Source organism: Pelobates fuscus, chromosome 6 (assembly GCF_036172605.1).
Source record: "Pelobates fuscus isolate aPelFus1 chromosome 6, aPelFus1.pri, whole genome shotgun sequence".
In the NCBI taxonomy this organism is placed as follows: domain Eukaryota; kingdom Metazoa; phylum Chordata; class Amphibia; order Anura; family Pelobatidae; genus Pelobates; species Pelobates fuscus.
The window spans coordinates 92758707-92773934 of NC_086322.1; the positions used below are offsets into that span (position 1 = coordinate 92758707).

The following is a 15228-nucleotide window of genomic DNA, read 5'->3' on the forward strand; positions in this document are numbered from 1 at the left end:
ACAAGGGAGATCGGGGAGATGGACACCCACTCAGCAACTTGGTGCATACAGGACAGAGCCAGACACCAGAAGCCACTAGGTCAAGTGTTTGTTTATGGGTGGGCTACTCGACTAACTCAGGTACCAACCGACGTAAGGTCAGGCAGCTCACTGGCGGCCATTCGCATAGACCAAAACCGCGAACAAACTTCAGGGGGACGTGGCCGCAAATGCCCTGGAACTATTTTTGGCATGAAAACTTTGCGGTTCCCGGTCGGTTCCCTAGCGGGGAATATTATATGTTATGTTTTATTCTATTCAATTTCTACTAGTGTAGATGGGGTTGCTCCAATATTTTCAAAGCTTGAAGGTGAAGTGTTTCGATCTATCTATTCCCTTTCTGGCTTTGTTTGTTCTCTTCTCTTAGTCAGGCCAATAAGTAGCATTCACAGTCTTAACTCATTTGTTTTTTACAGCATTTCACTAATTAGGGAGTTTGCACCTCCTACACTAACACAAACTGCTTTTCAAATATATTTAGTTCTATCTGTTACAGAATTTCGTCACCACATTTCATTGCTATTTGTGTCAGTGATATATTTTTATCATTCGTGACTATTATTCATATCCTTAAAATCATTAATATAGATTGCATTGATTCATCAGTTCTACCTTTCGGTTCATTCATCTTTTATTCATATAGAATACACACATCCATGAATATTGTCTTTTATTCATTGATCAGAAAGTACCAAAACAATTTACAAAAAATGGAATTGTAATACACGTTATGAGATACAGCAAGTATTCAAGGTAATAGCTGTCGCTAGCTTCATTTCTGGACAAATAGGTGCACTGGTACTACTGCTTCTCTCTACACAGGCAAATAAATCATTGTACTAGGGCTCCGGGCAAAAGGTTCAGTTATAAATATAATTGCTTCTGATATGAGTTTGAAGAGGTTTCTAAAGGTAAGATGGAAATGATTAAAGAGCACTGAACAGGAGAATTCCATAGTTCATGTTGGGGTATCATCACTAAACTGTGAAATGTGTCGGATAAAAACTGACTGGGTTATTCAACAAGGTGAATACTGCCAAGCCTCACTAGCCAGCCAGTAACCAACCTTATGCTGATGATGTGCATTAACAATGAAACAGCTGTCCATGAGTGACAAAGCTGTTGTATACAGCAAACACAGACTCAAAGGAACCCATATTTAAAATGGAATGAGGCAAAAATGTGATTCTTTGTTAAAATAATTTGCATATGCCCACCCAGAATCCTTTTGCCTATAGAATGTAAGCTCGATCGAGCAGGGTCCTCTTCAACCTATTGTTCCTGTAAGTTTATTTGTAATTGTCCTATTTATAGTTAAATCCCCCCTCTCATAATATTGTAAAGCGCTACGGAATCTGTTGGCGCTATATAAATTGCAATAATAATAATAATAATAATTTTGCGGTAGTAACATCACTGCAGATTTGGGATTTCTGTAGGAAAAGCAAGTCTTATGGCTTGACTGGTGTGCAGATTTTTGTTTACCATTGTATTGACTATATATATATATATATATATATATATATATAATATATATATATATATATATATATAAAAATGTAAAACAAGACATATTTAAACCAATGGACATAGGAGACATAGAAATACATATATTAAATGGACACACATTTTCAAACAAATCAACACATAATTACAATAGCTGAACGTTGCTTTCAACTGTAAACATATAATCAAATATATGTAAGATAATCTTGGAGTATATAAAAACTGGACATAGTATTTTTTTCCCTCTCCTACTCATGGTAAATTGCATGCATCCTCCTTCCTATATGATTTAACACTTACTCAAGAATACACAACTCTCATAGTTAAATATGTAATGTTTGTGAATGCTTATGTACTTGTGTGTGTTATGTACATGGGTGTAGGATGCACGTGCATAATGCATTTATTTATGGATTCTGAAGAAAAATGTTCAAAATTTTCCCCGAAGCAAATTATTACTGAAATAAAGGAATACTATTGTCATCCACACCACTTCATCTTCTCCAGACTGAGTAAAATGTGTTCTGAGAATCGAATGCTGCGGATATTATATTCAAAACATATTTTTATATGTGTATTAGATATACATCATTTTTTAGGACCTTATAAAAATAACAATATTATGATTAATATATCTCAATACACTGATATGAGTATTGATATGACTGGATTGTCCCCATTGTATAGATATCCTAAGTTAATGAAAGAATAAAACAAGCAAATCATAAAAATAAAAACAAAAACAAAAAAAACTTTTCTGACTTACTTATGCTAATAAGGGCTACATACACTAATGCAACAGTAGAGGCAATGTTGTGGAGGGAAGAACAAGAACAAAAAATTCAGGTACCTGGACAGATTTAATCTTAAATAGTACCGAATATGGCTTGCTATAAAATTTTTATGTTGTAGAGGGGCATTTGGAGCTGAAGCCCAGTATGTGGGCTTTTTAGCCTTGGATTACTCCAGAGGCATAATTTACCTTGGCCCCCTGTCCCCTATATTGCTGTAGCATTTGCCAGCCGTGCTAGCCACCATTGCATGGACTGGCCTGATGTTTATTTACACAGTATGGTTGAGTGATAACTAGTGAATTGACTGTTGGCCCACAATCTCAATGTTCTCCAGGCTTAAAGTGGCCACTGTGATATTTTTACAGAACACTGCAGCCAGCGGTGTATACTGCAAGGCTGACAAGGCATTTGCCAAACACAGCAAATACCTTACCAGCCTCTTGTCTTGGGGGGCTCCCCCCCAGAGGCTGGCATTACCTAATGTTCAAGGTGGGCGCGTGAGGGAGCACTGTCCCCTGACCGCAGTGATACCGGAGCTGGAAAATGAAGTCACTCCGGCCCCGGCATCACTGAGAGGCGCGCGATGGAGCTGAGCAGGGAGATCAGAGCTCCCTTGTCGTCTGCCCGCCAAGCAGCAGCCAGCCCCACTGGACCACAGGGAAATGAAGAATCTACTCCAGCACTCCAGCAAATGTATGGAGGCTGGGTGGATTGAAATAAAAAAAAATAAAGAAATTGTTAGTGTGTGTGTGTGTGTGTGTCTGTTGGTGAGTGTGTTAGTTTATCTGTGTCTGTTGGTGAGTGTGTTATTATATCTGTGTCTGTCAAAGAGTGTATCAGTGAGAGTGTGTATGTCTGTTAGTGAGTGTGTTAGTATGTGTCTCTGTTAGTGAGTGTGTTAGTGTGTCTGTGTCAGTAAGAGTGTGTGTGTTTGTTAGTGGGTGTCTGTTGGCTAGTGTGTTTATGTGTGTGTGTGTGTGTCTGTTAGTCAGAGTGTGTGTGTGTGTGTGTGTATGTTATTAAGTGTGTGTCTGTCAAAGAGTGTGTGTCAGTGAGAGTGTGCATGTCTGTTAGTGAATGTGCATGTCTGGATGTGTGTGTATGCGTGTTTGTCACTGAGAGTGTGTATCTGTCAGTCAATGTGTATGTCTGTTAGCGAATGTGTATGTCTGACACTAACTGTATATGTGTCTGTCAGTGAGTGTGTATGTGTGTTTGTCAGTGTGTGTCTGTCAGTGAGTATATGTGTGTTACAGTGTTTGTGTCTGACACTGAGTGAGTGTGTATTTATCTTGCCAGTGAGTGTGTATGTGTATCTGTCAGTAAATGTGTGTCTGTCAGTTAGTGTGTATGTGTCTGTCAGTGAGTGTGCATGTGTATCTGTCACTGAATGCATGTGTCAGTTAGTTTGTCTGTCAGTGGATGTGTGTCTGTCGGTAAATGTGAGTGTGTATGTATGTTTCAGTGAAAGTGTGTGTTGGTTAAACAGTGTGTGTGACAATGACTGTGTATCTGTCAGTGAGTGTATGTCAGTGTATGCATCAGTGAAGGCATGTGTCTGTCAGGCAAAGAGTGTGTTGATTTTTAAAAGGAAGTGAGATTTAGAAGGGGGTGGGGGGGCTGAGTTTTGTCATGCCTAGGGCAGCTCAAAACCAGAATACACCCCTAACTGCAGCATAGGTTGCCAACCAGGCTGACAGACTAGTATGTATTATGCAAGATGTCCCTGAAGGTAGAAGGGGCAAATAGGTGACTGCCTAAGGTCATGCTCAAGCTTCGGGCTACACCAGTGCCAGTGTGCAGAATGGCAGAGTGAGGGACAGCCTGGTGGATCTTCACAAAATTCCAGTCCGATATCCTCTAGTTTATTTGTTTGTGCACTTTAATCAGGAGCCTCCTCCCGTGTTTGTAAGGACCAGAGGTTGCAGGCTGGGTACATGAACAAACACAAGGCCAGTCTCTACCGTTTGTGGTTTTGTGTAGAGGGGGATTAGAAAAAGAGTGAGTAGAGATATTGTGTCATAACACTCTCCTCTCTATCTATCTCCACCTCCATAACGGCACAGAGGGATTCTGGGACCTGGCCTTTCGGCTTGAAAAGGAACTTCCACACAGCAGCTGCACCACTGGACTACCAGAACTTAGATCTTTTTTGGCACAACAGGCCAAAGGGCGATAAAGAGATTATGATAATGAGATGAAGGAATTGTTGGGCCTCGTACTGGAACTTTGCCCAATGCATGGGTAGGCAACCTACGGCACTCCAGATGTTGTGGACTACATCTTCCATAATGCTCTTAGAGCTGGCAAATCACCAGTGGAGATGTTGTACACTGGTCAAGAGTGCAGAAGGTTTCTTACCCCAGGCATTAGGTATTTGCAGTAACTGAAGGGTGAAATGAGATAGTGCTCATGACATTCATTACACATACCGGTGTCCTTGGTGGCAGTTAAGTCACGGCAGAGTACGCCTTTGTTATGTTGTTATGTATCCACTTATTTCTGTGATGCTCTGTCATGCAGAACTTACACACTGCGATCTCTGCATTTCATGTGTAAAAAAATAATAATTTAAATGTACTTGACCAAATATTGTCTGCCCTGCCTTGGTTTCTGCTCAGAAGAAGCTAGTGGACAGTGACTTCTACTGACCCAGATACAAAGGTGTCAATGAAACCCCTAGCAAGTTATAGTACCAATTATGCAGAGGGACTTGACACACAGAGCACAGGTACAGGACCAGTTCCTCTCACTCTGTAAATCTGGCCACTGAACATTGTGGCAAACATCAATGTATTATACCTCGGGGTTCTCTTCATTCCATTTGCCATTCCATAGAACACAGCTGCTAGTCTCCCTGTTATAACCTTGCAGACACTTTATTTGGGCAGTACCTGTGCAGAATGTCTCTGTGGTGTGTCTCAGGAGCTTGCTTCCATCAAACTCTGTTCTACTCACCTTATGCTTCAATTCATGGTTGTCATATTATAGGACAGCTATACATTCAGGTCTCCTCTCTCGTACACACTGCCCTGATAAACGTGGCATAGCTCAGTATAGCTGTTTTTTTTTTTTTTTTTTCTACTTTTGCCTACGACCATTTGCATACTACAGGTGGACATGCTAAACCGATTCCCATTGAAAGGCGTCTCACAAAAGCCCATTATGTGAGCGAGAGGCAGGAAAAGAGAAGCAAGGTCACATGAGCAGCAGCAATAGCAGCAGCAGTCCCCCCACCCCCTTCCCAGTCACTGGCAGCTAATGCCTCACTCTAACTGCCTCGGCTGATGATGCCTCTGGGACTGGCAGTGGCACTCGGCGTCCTCCCACATCTGGATCGCAGACACTTCCAACCCAGGCTTGCTGGCAGCCCAGTCCTACACGCCTGTGACCCCTCAACAAGGTAACTATCCATTCACTGGGCACTTGCTTTGTCACAGCTCTGGGGCTCTCTCACAGCACCATAAGAAGGAAAGCAGGATTAAGAGATACTGAGATGCATGTCAAGGATGCTGATCAGCTGCAAGAGGAGGAGGATGGAGCAAGTGTCAATCAGTTCAGCTTGAACATCCATGGTCAGCATGCTACACATTGGCAGTGAGACACAGGAGCCAGGCTGGCACCGGCTGCAGGTAAATAAATAAGAGCTATATAAATCCTCTTTGGGAGCTGTTGCTGCTGAATTTAGAAAGGAATTCCAGTTAGGCTCTTGTGTTCACCCCCCTCCCACTGGCCCAGACCCTGCAATCGTGTCTGATGGGCAGCTAGAGCAGGGATAACCTTGCTTCTGTAGATACAGGCTGGCTGAGCATGCTGGGAAATATAGTTCATATATATTCGCAGTTCCAAGGTTACTCACCATTCAGATAAGAGATGGGCAGCTGTGAGTACTAATCTCAGTCATGCTACAAGCCCATTTACAGAGAACAGGAAAGTAGGGGTTAAATAAAGGTTAATAAGATTGCTTTATGTTAAAAAAACAACCAAAACAAGTTTGAATATAATCTTGAAGTATTGTGCCCAGTGTTAACGCTTAATCCAATGCATACAATTTGTGGCAGGAGTTTTGCATGAAATATACTGTGGGTTTTTCTTACAATGTTTATTTAGGGAAATAAGACCTGTAACAGCAGATGAAACTCAATAAGCAAGCATAATACGTGCATCGATATTCATGGTATTCATTGTCAGCAGTGTGTAGTGGAAAGAATAATGAACAAATGGTAAAAGAGGAAAAAGAAAATGAATGTGAGCAGATTGAGTAACGATTGGGAAACAACAGGCAAATCCTTGTGAAGTTTAATTAGGGGCAAGCCACCAAAATAGCTGCAGAGCAAAGCGAGGGCCCTCCAAGATAATCCACTTAGTGCCAATGGTGGAGAAAAAAAGGGGGAGGGAAGGGACAAAAGGGTTAGATAGATTTAATTAGGTTGTCCGGGGTCGTGGGATTGCACTAGGCGCAGGGATAGGCAACCTTCGGCACTCCAGATGTTGTGGACTACATCCCCCATAATGCCTTTACACCCATAATGCTGGCAAAGCATCATGGAAGGTGCAGTCCAAAACATCTGGAGTGCCGAAGGTTGCCTATGCCTGCACTAGGGAATGGAAATATTCTGAGTAAAGGAACTGATCCCATACACCATAATGTAGCAGTTTTATGACCTTTGGATCTGTCTTTAGTCTCCATGAATGTGACCGCTTCCACCCTAGCTATCCATCATAGACAGAAAGTTATTATGTACAAACCAGAAAGCGGATCATTTAATATAATCTATAAATGTCTGCGTAACAGGAGAAATATATTCATGAAATGGAACTTAATGTGTATGAATATAACAGCATTATATAGATAGATGCAATGCATGTGAATTTGAATATTGATAAGTGAAATCATCTAAGGGATAAAATTATTCATAATTGTTTGTATTTGGCACAAATAACCTGACATCATGTCTATATCTAGGTTTATTAAACCATTAAATACACAACACATTTGACTGATGTTCCCCTTATAAACAGCAACATTATGTAGACATGAATGGTAGAGACCATCATTATAGCAATGATTTAATAGTGTTACTCTGAAAACAGAGCAGTGCCATCTCAGCTCATTCAGCTCCTTTTATAAGCCAATCTTCATTTACACTGCTGGGTGCACTGGCTGAGAATTATGAGAGTTACAGTGACCACAGCATCTTGAATAGAAGTCTTTTCTAGCCATAAGTCCTCCCTAATACTAAATACCTTCTCACCCAAAGTCTCTGTAACCCTAATACCCTCTTAACTCTAAAAGCCCCCTATGATTAGCCAAGTGTACCAGTTCTGGATGCCCAAAAGATACTTGCCGTTTAACCCCTTAAGGACCAAACTTCTGGAATAAAAGGGACTCATGACATGTCAGACATGTCATGTGTCCTTAAGGGGTTAAACCTAATTGTTTCAAATGCAAAATTTCCATTGAATACCTAGGTAGTTCTGTGTTGTTTCATATTGGCTTACAGAATTGATAGGGTCACAGTCATGTAAACCTCTCAGTGAGGCATAACTTAACAGAACACTCGAAGCACCATAACCACTACAGCCAGCCGTAATGTTAATGGTACCTTCCCAGAGTAATAAGTCATCCATGTAAGATGCATTTGACAATTTTCCTGGGATCTGCCGGGCACTCAACCAAAGCCTACTCTGCAAAAGGACGCACTCCTGCGCTAAACTAAACTCAGGGGGGCATGCTTATGTTTATTAGCTGAGAGTGTTCAGCTTAGGGTTTAGCTCTGTGGACCTAATGGTATCTCCTTGCAGAAGATTCTGACCACAGGGGCAGCAGTGATGGGCGCCCAGCAGAAGCCAGTCAAGCTGGCAAATTATTCTTAAATGTTTTGGCTGCTTACTCTGGGTGGGTGGAAAGACACTCCTTGGAACATAAACACTACAGCAAGCTGTAGTGGTTATGGTGCTTGGAGTGTTCCTTTAAATTACTTGGGCGAACAAGACAATAGTGTCAAATGTTTCTTTTTTTAGCTATTGTCTTTGGTGCTAGAGAGACAGGCAAATTTTTAATCATTCTCATTATGCTGACCTTTTTGCCTGTGTGTAAGCAGGAAATCATTTCAATCTGAAAGGTTTTTGTCTGAAGTGTTTACTCACTGCTATAAATGAATTGGGCAATCTTTGTTCCAGCAATGATGCAAGCCATGAATGGTGAAAATAATGGTTCTCTTTACAGCTCGATACAAATGACCTTCAATTTAATACAATGCTTTTTGTGAAGAGTGGTGTAAATGGAGTGCTCATTCATCATGTCTTCAAAAAGCAGACGTGTTCTTAGAATTCCAAGGGATAAAGGACCACTAAAGTCCTCCAGGTTACTTAACCTTGGAAGGGTTACGCAGTCACTGTAGGCACTTCTGCAATATAGTTTGAGTAAAACACTGTTGCAGCCCTCATAGGAAAGCATTGATTCAACGCTTTCCAATTGGGAAGCTCGGAGGCACCTGTGACACTTGGTACCCATTGGATTGGACCTTTGCCGGACAAGGCCGATTTCAGTGGGACAGTCCTGATTTTCAGATCCAGCCATCCTGACTTTGTGTCCTGCTTTGGGGGACACCAGGGTACTGTCCCCAATAAGTGTAGGGTAAGGACATCATTAGATGCACTGGTGCACTCAAGGCACTAGGGCCATGCAGAAAGCACTGCTGGCCTACTTGACTGGCAGGCAACCAAACTAGGGTGACCTGCCAGAAATTTGGGTGGACTGCCCCAACACTGGTGTCCTGCTTCTTGGGATGCCAATGTCTGGGGTATATATGCTTCCATAAAGTACTAAAGAACTTTTCATCTATACATTTGCTAGCAGTTTGTCTATTGCAATGTACAGAAGAGACACTGCTCTTTAAGGTGATGCCGAGTCAACTTTAAAGAACATGCTAGGCACTGGTAGCTACATTTTTCACATTAAATGTATGCCTTAAGGCTTGCTTTGCATCCTGGGAAAATGTAATTTGCAAACATCTGGTGTGCCCGAATTAGGCATCGCTGCTCTGGGCACAAGATGTTTACTGCAATTTAAATGTACTAATTCTTGGCATTTGTATTACAGATTGATTTTCATCAATCAATGTTTATCCAACCTTTACATTCCCCTGCCACTGTTAAATATAGTGTGTTGTCAGAGAAGTAGTAATGAGAGTTAAAGGGACACTACACGGCCCAAATACCTAATAAATAAAAATCACTGTTTAGTAGATATACCCAAGTTAAAACTTGCATGCATTTAATAGTGTATTTTTTTTAATTGGAGGTATATTTAAAAGCAGCCTGCAAAATCTGCAATTTTCTTGTCTGAAGCCTTTGCCAGCCCTCCCCTTCTAACCCTGTGGTGGAATCTCGGTAAAAATAAATTTAGTAGGCCGAGATTACCACGTGGCATGTGTACGTGCATATGCTGACGTATCGATCAGTTGGTTGCACGAGGCAAGATACGATCAGTAGTGTACGGAGCATGTGCAAGAATACAGGATATAGTATTCCCCTCCTCCATTGTGCTGGACAGGCCATGCGGTCAAGCAGGAAGTTAATTCTTATTTGTATTGATTGGTCAAGAGAATGTGCGGGTGGAGCTTAATATGGGAGGAGTTATGTGCCTATATAAGGAGCCTGCACTATTGTCCGGGGCTCAGAACTTGCTGTATTTTGGTGACATTAGTCCCTCTGAGTCCCGATCGGTGATCCAATAAAGAATCTCTTCCTTCCTGAAGAAACCTGTGTCCATCTCTCTGTGCTTGGCTTCCGTCAGTTTCTCCGGTATCAACCCCACCTACACCTTCTGTGGCTGTCCAATGACAGATTTCATAATGCAGCTCAATGAGAGGTCTTTGCAAGGCAGGTGCTCTGAACAATTGCTACCACTTGAGTTTAGCACCACTGAGCTAACCAAACCAGGAAGTAACAGACCTGTTGTTTGCTTGAAAGCCAGAGGTGTGTAAACAGGTAAATACATAAAAATGTCAATTTATATTGAAATCTGCACATTTTGCAAAATATAAAAATAAGAGGACAAAGTCTTCACACATGAAGCTTTTCAGCAAGGTAAAGTGCATTATGGGTCTGGAGTGTCCCTTTAAGCTGTTTACCATAAAACAGTGAGGGAGTGGTTTGGGCATGCATTCTTTCATTGGACAAATTTTTGTCATGAAAATCACAGAGCGAGACTGACACTAATCTCCAAACTACTCCCTAATTGCCGCAGTTATCCCTAGAGTCAGTTTGAAATACGAGATACTTTAGCAGTTAAGTATTTTTTTTTTAAATGATGCAGTGCATAATATCATTACATACAAGCTTGGGGTGTCCCAACTGCAATCCTCAAGTATATTATCATGCATAACAGTTGGAGTAATGGAGAAAACATGCAAATTTTTTACTATAATAACAACATATTCGAGCTATGCTAGTCGTAAAGGAAAGATTACACTAAAGTGTCAGCTACTAATGAGTAATCAAAGTAGAGTGTACTGGGGAAGCTATATCACAGCTTAGTAAGTACACAAAGGATTTCCACAGTACCTTATCATGGTACTGGCCTATCGGAGGTGGGCTTTAATGTAGTGCCCAGCGGATTAAAGAAACATAGGGTCTGAAAGGGACCCAAGGTTTTTCTCAAAATAACTACATATGCACATTCTAATAGCATTGTTAGTACTACCCTCCATGAAACTGTTGCATTTCTCAGATCAGGTGGAGAAGGGTAGCTAAGCATAAATAGAAAAACAGGGCACAGCGTAAATTAAGTTCCATGGGCAACGGGGCAAGTGTGTTGCTAATGTTAGGAAGCCCTGCATAGCCGGCACTGGGCCCTGGATGGAAAGTCCAGCGTCAGCCAACATCAAGGCATGGGAAGATGTGAAGGCTGCTAGGAGACAATCTAGTCAAGGGGCTAAACAAAGCTTCCCTTCAGTCCTGGACCTTGTTGAGCACCTGAATCTCTGTACCATGGACTCATGGGTGGTCGGTCACTGCTTGAGGTGTAGGATCTTCTGCCTCCGTGGATGATGCAGTGGGAGGGCATCCCTGATGAGTCTCAGCATAGGCAGGCGTAGTGTGGGTGACATAGTAGCTTGTAGGAGGGTTGTGCCCGGAGGAGGATCAATCGCCTCGCCACCTCTTCTCCTCCGTCCAATCTCCTGGCCGGTCAGGGACAGTCCATGACATTGTGCTGCCTGGGTCCAAGGATGAAATGCTGCCCCCTGTCTTGCACTAAAAGCAAGCAAACATCCATTATGTAATGCAGTGTGTGCAGTGGTGCAATGTCTGTTTGTGTAGTGGATGTAGTGTTTATATCATATTCAGAGTGTAGTGAATGCAGTGTGTGTGTTTTCAGTGGATGCAGTGTCTGTGTGTTGTGGATACAGTGTCTGTGTGTGTCGTGGATGCTGCGTCTGTGTGTCTTGGATGCTTCGTCTATAATTGTGCCATGGATGTAGTGTGTATTGTATGCAGTGTGCGTATTGAATATATTGTTTGTGTGTGTAGTGTGTATAGTGGAGGCAGTGTGTGTAGTGGAGGCAGTATATGTAGTGAATGTCGGGTGTGTGTAGAGTTGGATAAATGCTGGTAGGGGTGAGCATTTTAAATTAAATTGGGGTAATGTGAGGGTGACAATGACAGTGTAGGGGTGACAGTGGTGGGGGGAAGGATGTGAGGGTGACAGTGGTGGGAGGCAGTATGTGAGAGTGACAATGACAGTGTGTGAGGGTGACAGTAGTGGGTAGCAGGATGTGAGGATGACAGTATGGGGGAAGGATGTGAGGGTGACAGTTGGGGGGCAGGATTTGAGGGTGACAGTTGGGGGGCAGGAGGTGAGGGTGACAGTGGTGGGTGGCAGGATGTGAGGATGGCAGTATGAGGGCAGGAGGTGAGGGTGACAGTGACAGTGTGGGGGTGACAGTGGTGGATGGCAGTGTGTGGAGGTGTCAGTGGGGGGGGGGCAGGATGTGGGGGTGACAGTGGTGATGGCAGCATGTGAGGGTAACAGTGACTGTCAGGGTGACAGTGGGTGGGCAGGGTGTGAGGGTGACAGTGTCAGGGTGACAGGGTGTGAGGGTGACAGTGACACGGTGACAGTGGGGGGGCAGGGTGTGAGGGTGACAGTGTGAGGGTGACAGGGTAACAGTGGGGGCAGGGTGTGAGGGTGACAGTGTCAGGGTGACAGTGACAGAGTGACAGTGTGGGGGGCAGAGTGTGAGGGTGATAGTGAGGGGCATGGTATGAGGGTGACAGTGGGGGGGCAAGGTATGAGGGTGATAGTGGGGGTGACAGTGGTGAGGGGCAGGGTGTGAGGATGACATTGTGGGGGCATGGTGAGTGATGTGACAGGCTGTGTGGAGGCTGGTTACATACCTTTTTTTTTCAGTGTTCCCCATTCCCTGGTTGTCCGGTGGGCTGGCTCTACAGGTCTCGTCAGGCAGACTGATGGAAAGGCCTGGCGGCACACAGGGCAAGGTTTAGAGAGCCGCTTCTGGTGCATGTATATGCAGCAGAGGCGACCCGGGACAGCAAAATGCCGCCCCTGTTAAAGTGCCGCCTGGGGCCATTGCCCCAGTCCGTCCTATGGACGGGCCGGCCAGGTGTACAGTAATGTAGTTTTTTCACTAACGAACGATTTGAGGAGAGTTGACAAGATAATTTTTAGCACCTTGTGAAAGCAATAGCTGAGTTGTAGAATTTTTTAGACTAATATTCACTATTTCCTTTGCATAATCCCTGTTTGAGTAAAAAACAACAAAGGCATTCTGGGTAATAGGATTTTGAAGAATAGTTTGGTTTAATCCCATTTAAAAAAAAATATATATATAAGTCAGTGAAGGGGCTATCCAATTGATAAAAGCTATTTTTGGTTAGAATTACCCTTTCTTTCCAGGTTCCCCCAAACGTTAAATAAAAATAAAATACAAAAGTTCTCCCCTCAGCCTGATTATCTTTCATGTCACGTTGCACCCCCTCCTTAAGGTTAAAATTTTCCGATGGGAGGAAATAGGCTTTTGGATACCTGGCGCATGTCCAATATGCACACTACCAATATTATCCAGGCCATAAATCTTTATTTGGGCTGGTTAATGGCACGTCAATGACACTGCTGATGTGGGGTTACATGTCTGGCAGCAAAGGGGTTAATATCACTGAAGTGGTCATGGTGCTTTGAGTAGCCCTTTAATTCTACTTCTGTCTTTAAAGGGTATACGCTTAATTATCATAAAACAATCTTTCATATTCAGATACAATCAGGGCCGGTGCAAGGATTCTTGCCGCCTTTGGCAACAATCCATTTTGCCGCCCCCTCATGAATGCAACTACATTCCCTCAGAGGTTTATTCACTAAACTCTGAACTGCAGTCAAGAGACATTTAGGGAAAGAGAAGCACTGAGGAGACATTAAAGGGAAACCATAGTGCCAGGAAAACAAAATTGTTTTCCTGGAACTATAGCTTCCTTCTCCGTCAATTGCACCTCCCCCCTTGTGGTGCAGAAGGGGCTAAAAACCCCTTCGGCCATTTGCCCGGGTCAAGCGCTAATGTCCCTCGGCAATGGCTCAGGTCTGCCGTCGCTCCTCAATGGCAGCGCTCACATTAGGATTTCCCCATAGGAAAGTATTATACAATGGGGTTATGTGTGACGCTGGATGTCCCCATGAATAGCCACTAGAGGTGGAATTAACCCTGCACACTGGATGCTGTGAAGAGGAGAAGTCCAGCCTGCAGGTAGCTGCTCTATTCCTGGTAGAGGGAAGCAGGAGAGGCATGCACTGCTAGCACAGGCTGCTTCCTGTTCCCCTTAAAATGCTTCCGGTGTTCACAGGCAGGGGGCAGCCAGGATACCAGGTCCCATCCTGGCTTCCCCCTGCCTGCAGGAAGCTAAATGCTCTGCTCAGATGCTTTCCCTGAGCAGGCAAGCAGCAGCAGAGGGAGCCCAGCAGGTGAGTGGCTGTGCTGGGGGCTGGCTAAGGAGCCGCTCACCCAGCACAGCATCCCCAGCCGCAGCAGGGCAGCGCACCGGGAAACCTCCTCCGGTGGGCTTCCGCCAATGGCCGGCGCCCCAGGCGAATGCCTTATTCACCTTAATGGTAAAGCTGGCCCTTGATACAATATATTGGGAACACCTTGCTTATTTTTTTGCACTGATAATAGATCCTAGAATGCTAGAATAACCATCAAAGGGTTGCTTGGCCCTAGCGATTTGGTCCACCCATTGTATACCTAAAAGAAAACTAATAATTAGCATTAACTTACCTGGAATCATGTGTTGAGCGAAGCTCTCCTTGCTGCTCTTGCCCCGTTTGTTAGGGGTGGGGCGGGAGGGAATAGAAGGTGGCTAGGTCTCTTGCCAGTGCCGGTGGTGACAGATGTAATTTTTTGCACAGAATTAACATTTTGAATGAACGTTAGGCAGAATTATAGTTAATACAGTTCAGGGCTGCCTAAAAAGAAAGCATAAAATATGACTTTCTTTAAACATTTATGTGTCAGGCAATACTGCATACTCAAGCAATCGAAGGGTCAAACCCATCTTTAACAGCATCGTATATTTGTGCTGTGTCCACATTAAGTGTTATCTTTTTACAGCAGGCAACCATAAAACACATATCACTGCGTTTTCTACTTCCTTTATCTTCTACCGTTAAATGCAAAAAAAAAAAAAAACGCGAGGTCACGAAATGACGTTCACCGGAGAGATTATTTTTTCTTTTTTCCTTCTCAGAGAATCAATTTAAGCTACAATTTTACGTTGTTTAATATGAAACCCAAGAAATGCGTTCAAAGAAATCAAAATAATGATTTCAAACTGTGTAATCCTTACTGCCTACATCCATAAAAATTGATATTCCGAA

The 15228-nt window shown here is 43.3% G+C and overlaps 1 protein-coding gene across 1 annotated transcript in view; it reads left to right on the forward strand.

Moving 5' to 3' along the window:
* The first annotated feature begins 5608 nt into the window (after window positions 1-5608).
* TRMT9B (tRNA methyltransferase 9B (putative)) overlaps window positions 5609-15228 on the forward strand; it is a 36135-nt gene continuing 26515 nt past the window's right edge. The window contains exon 1 of the mRNA XM_063458043.1: window positions 5609-5971. The gene's annotated coding sequence lies outside the window, so the exon portion shown is untranslated. The remainder of the gene's footprint in view (window positions 5972-15228) is intronic.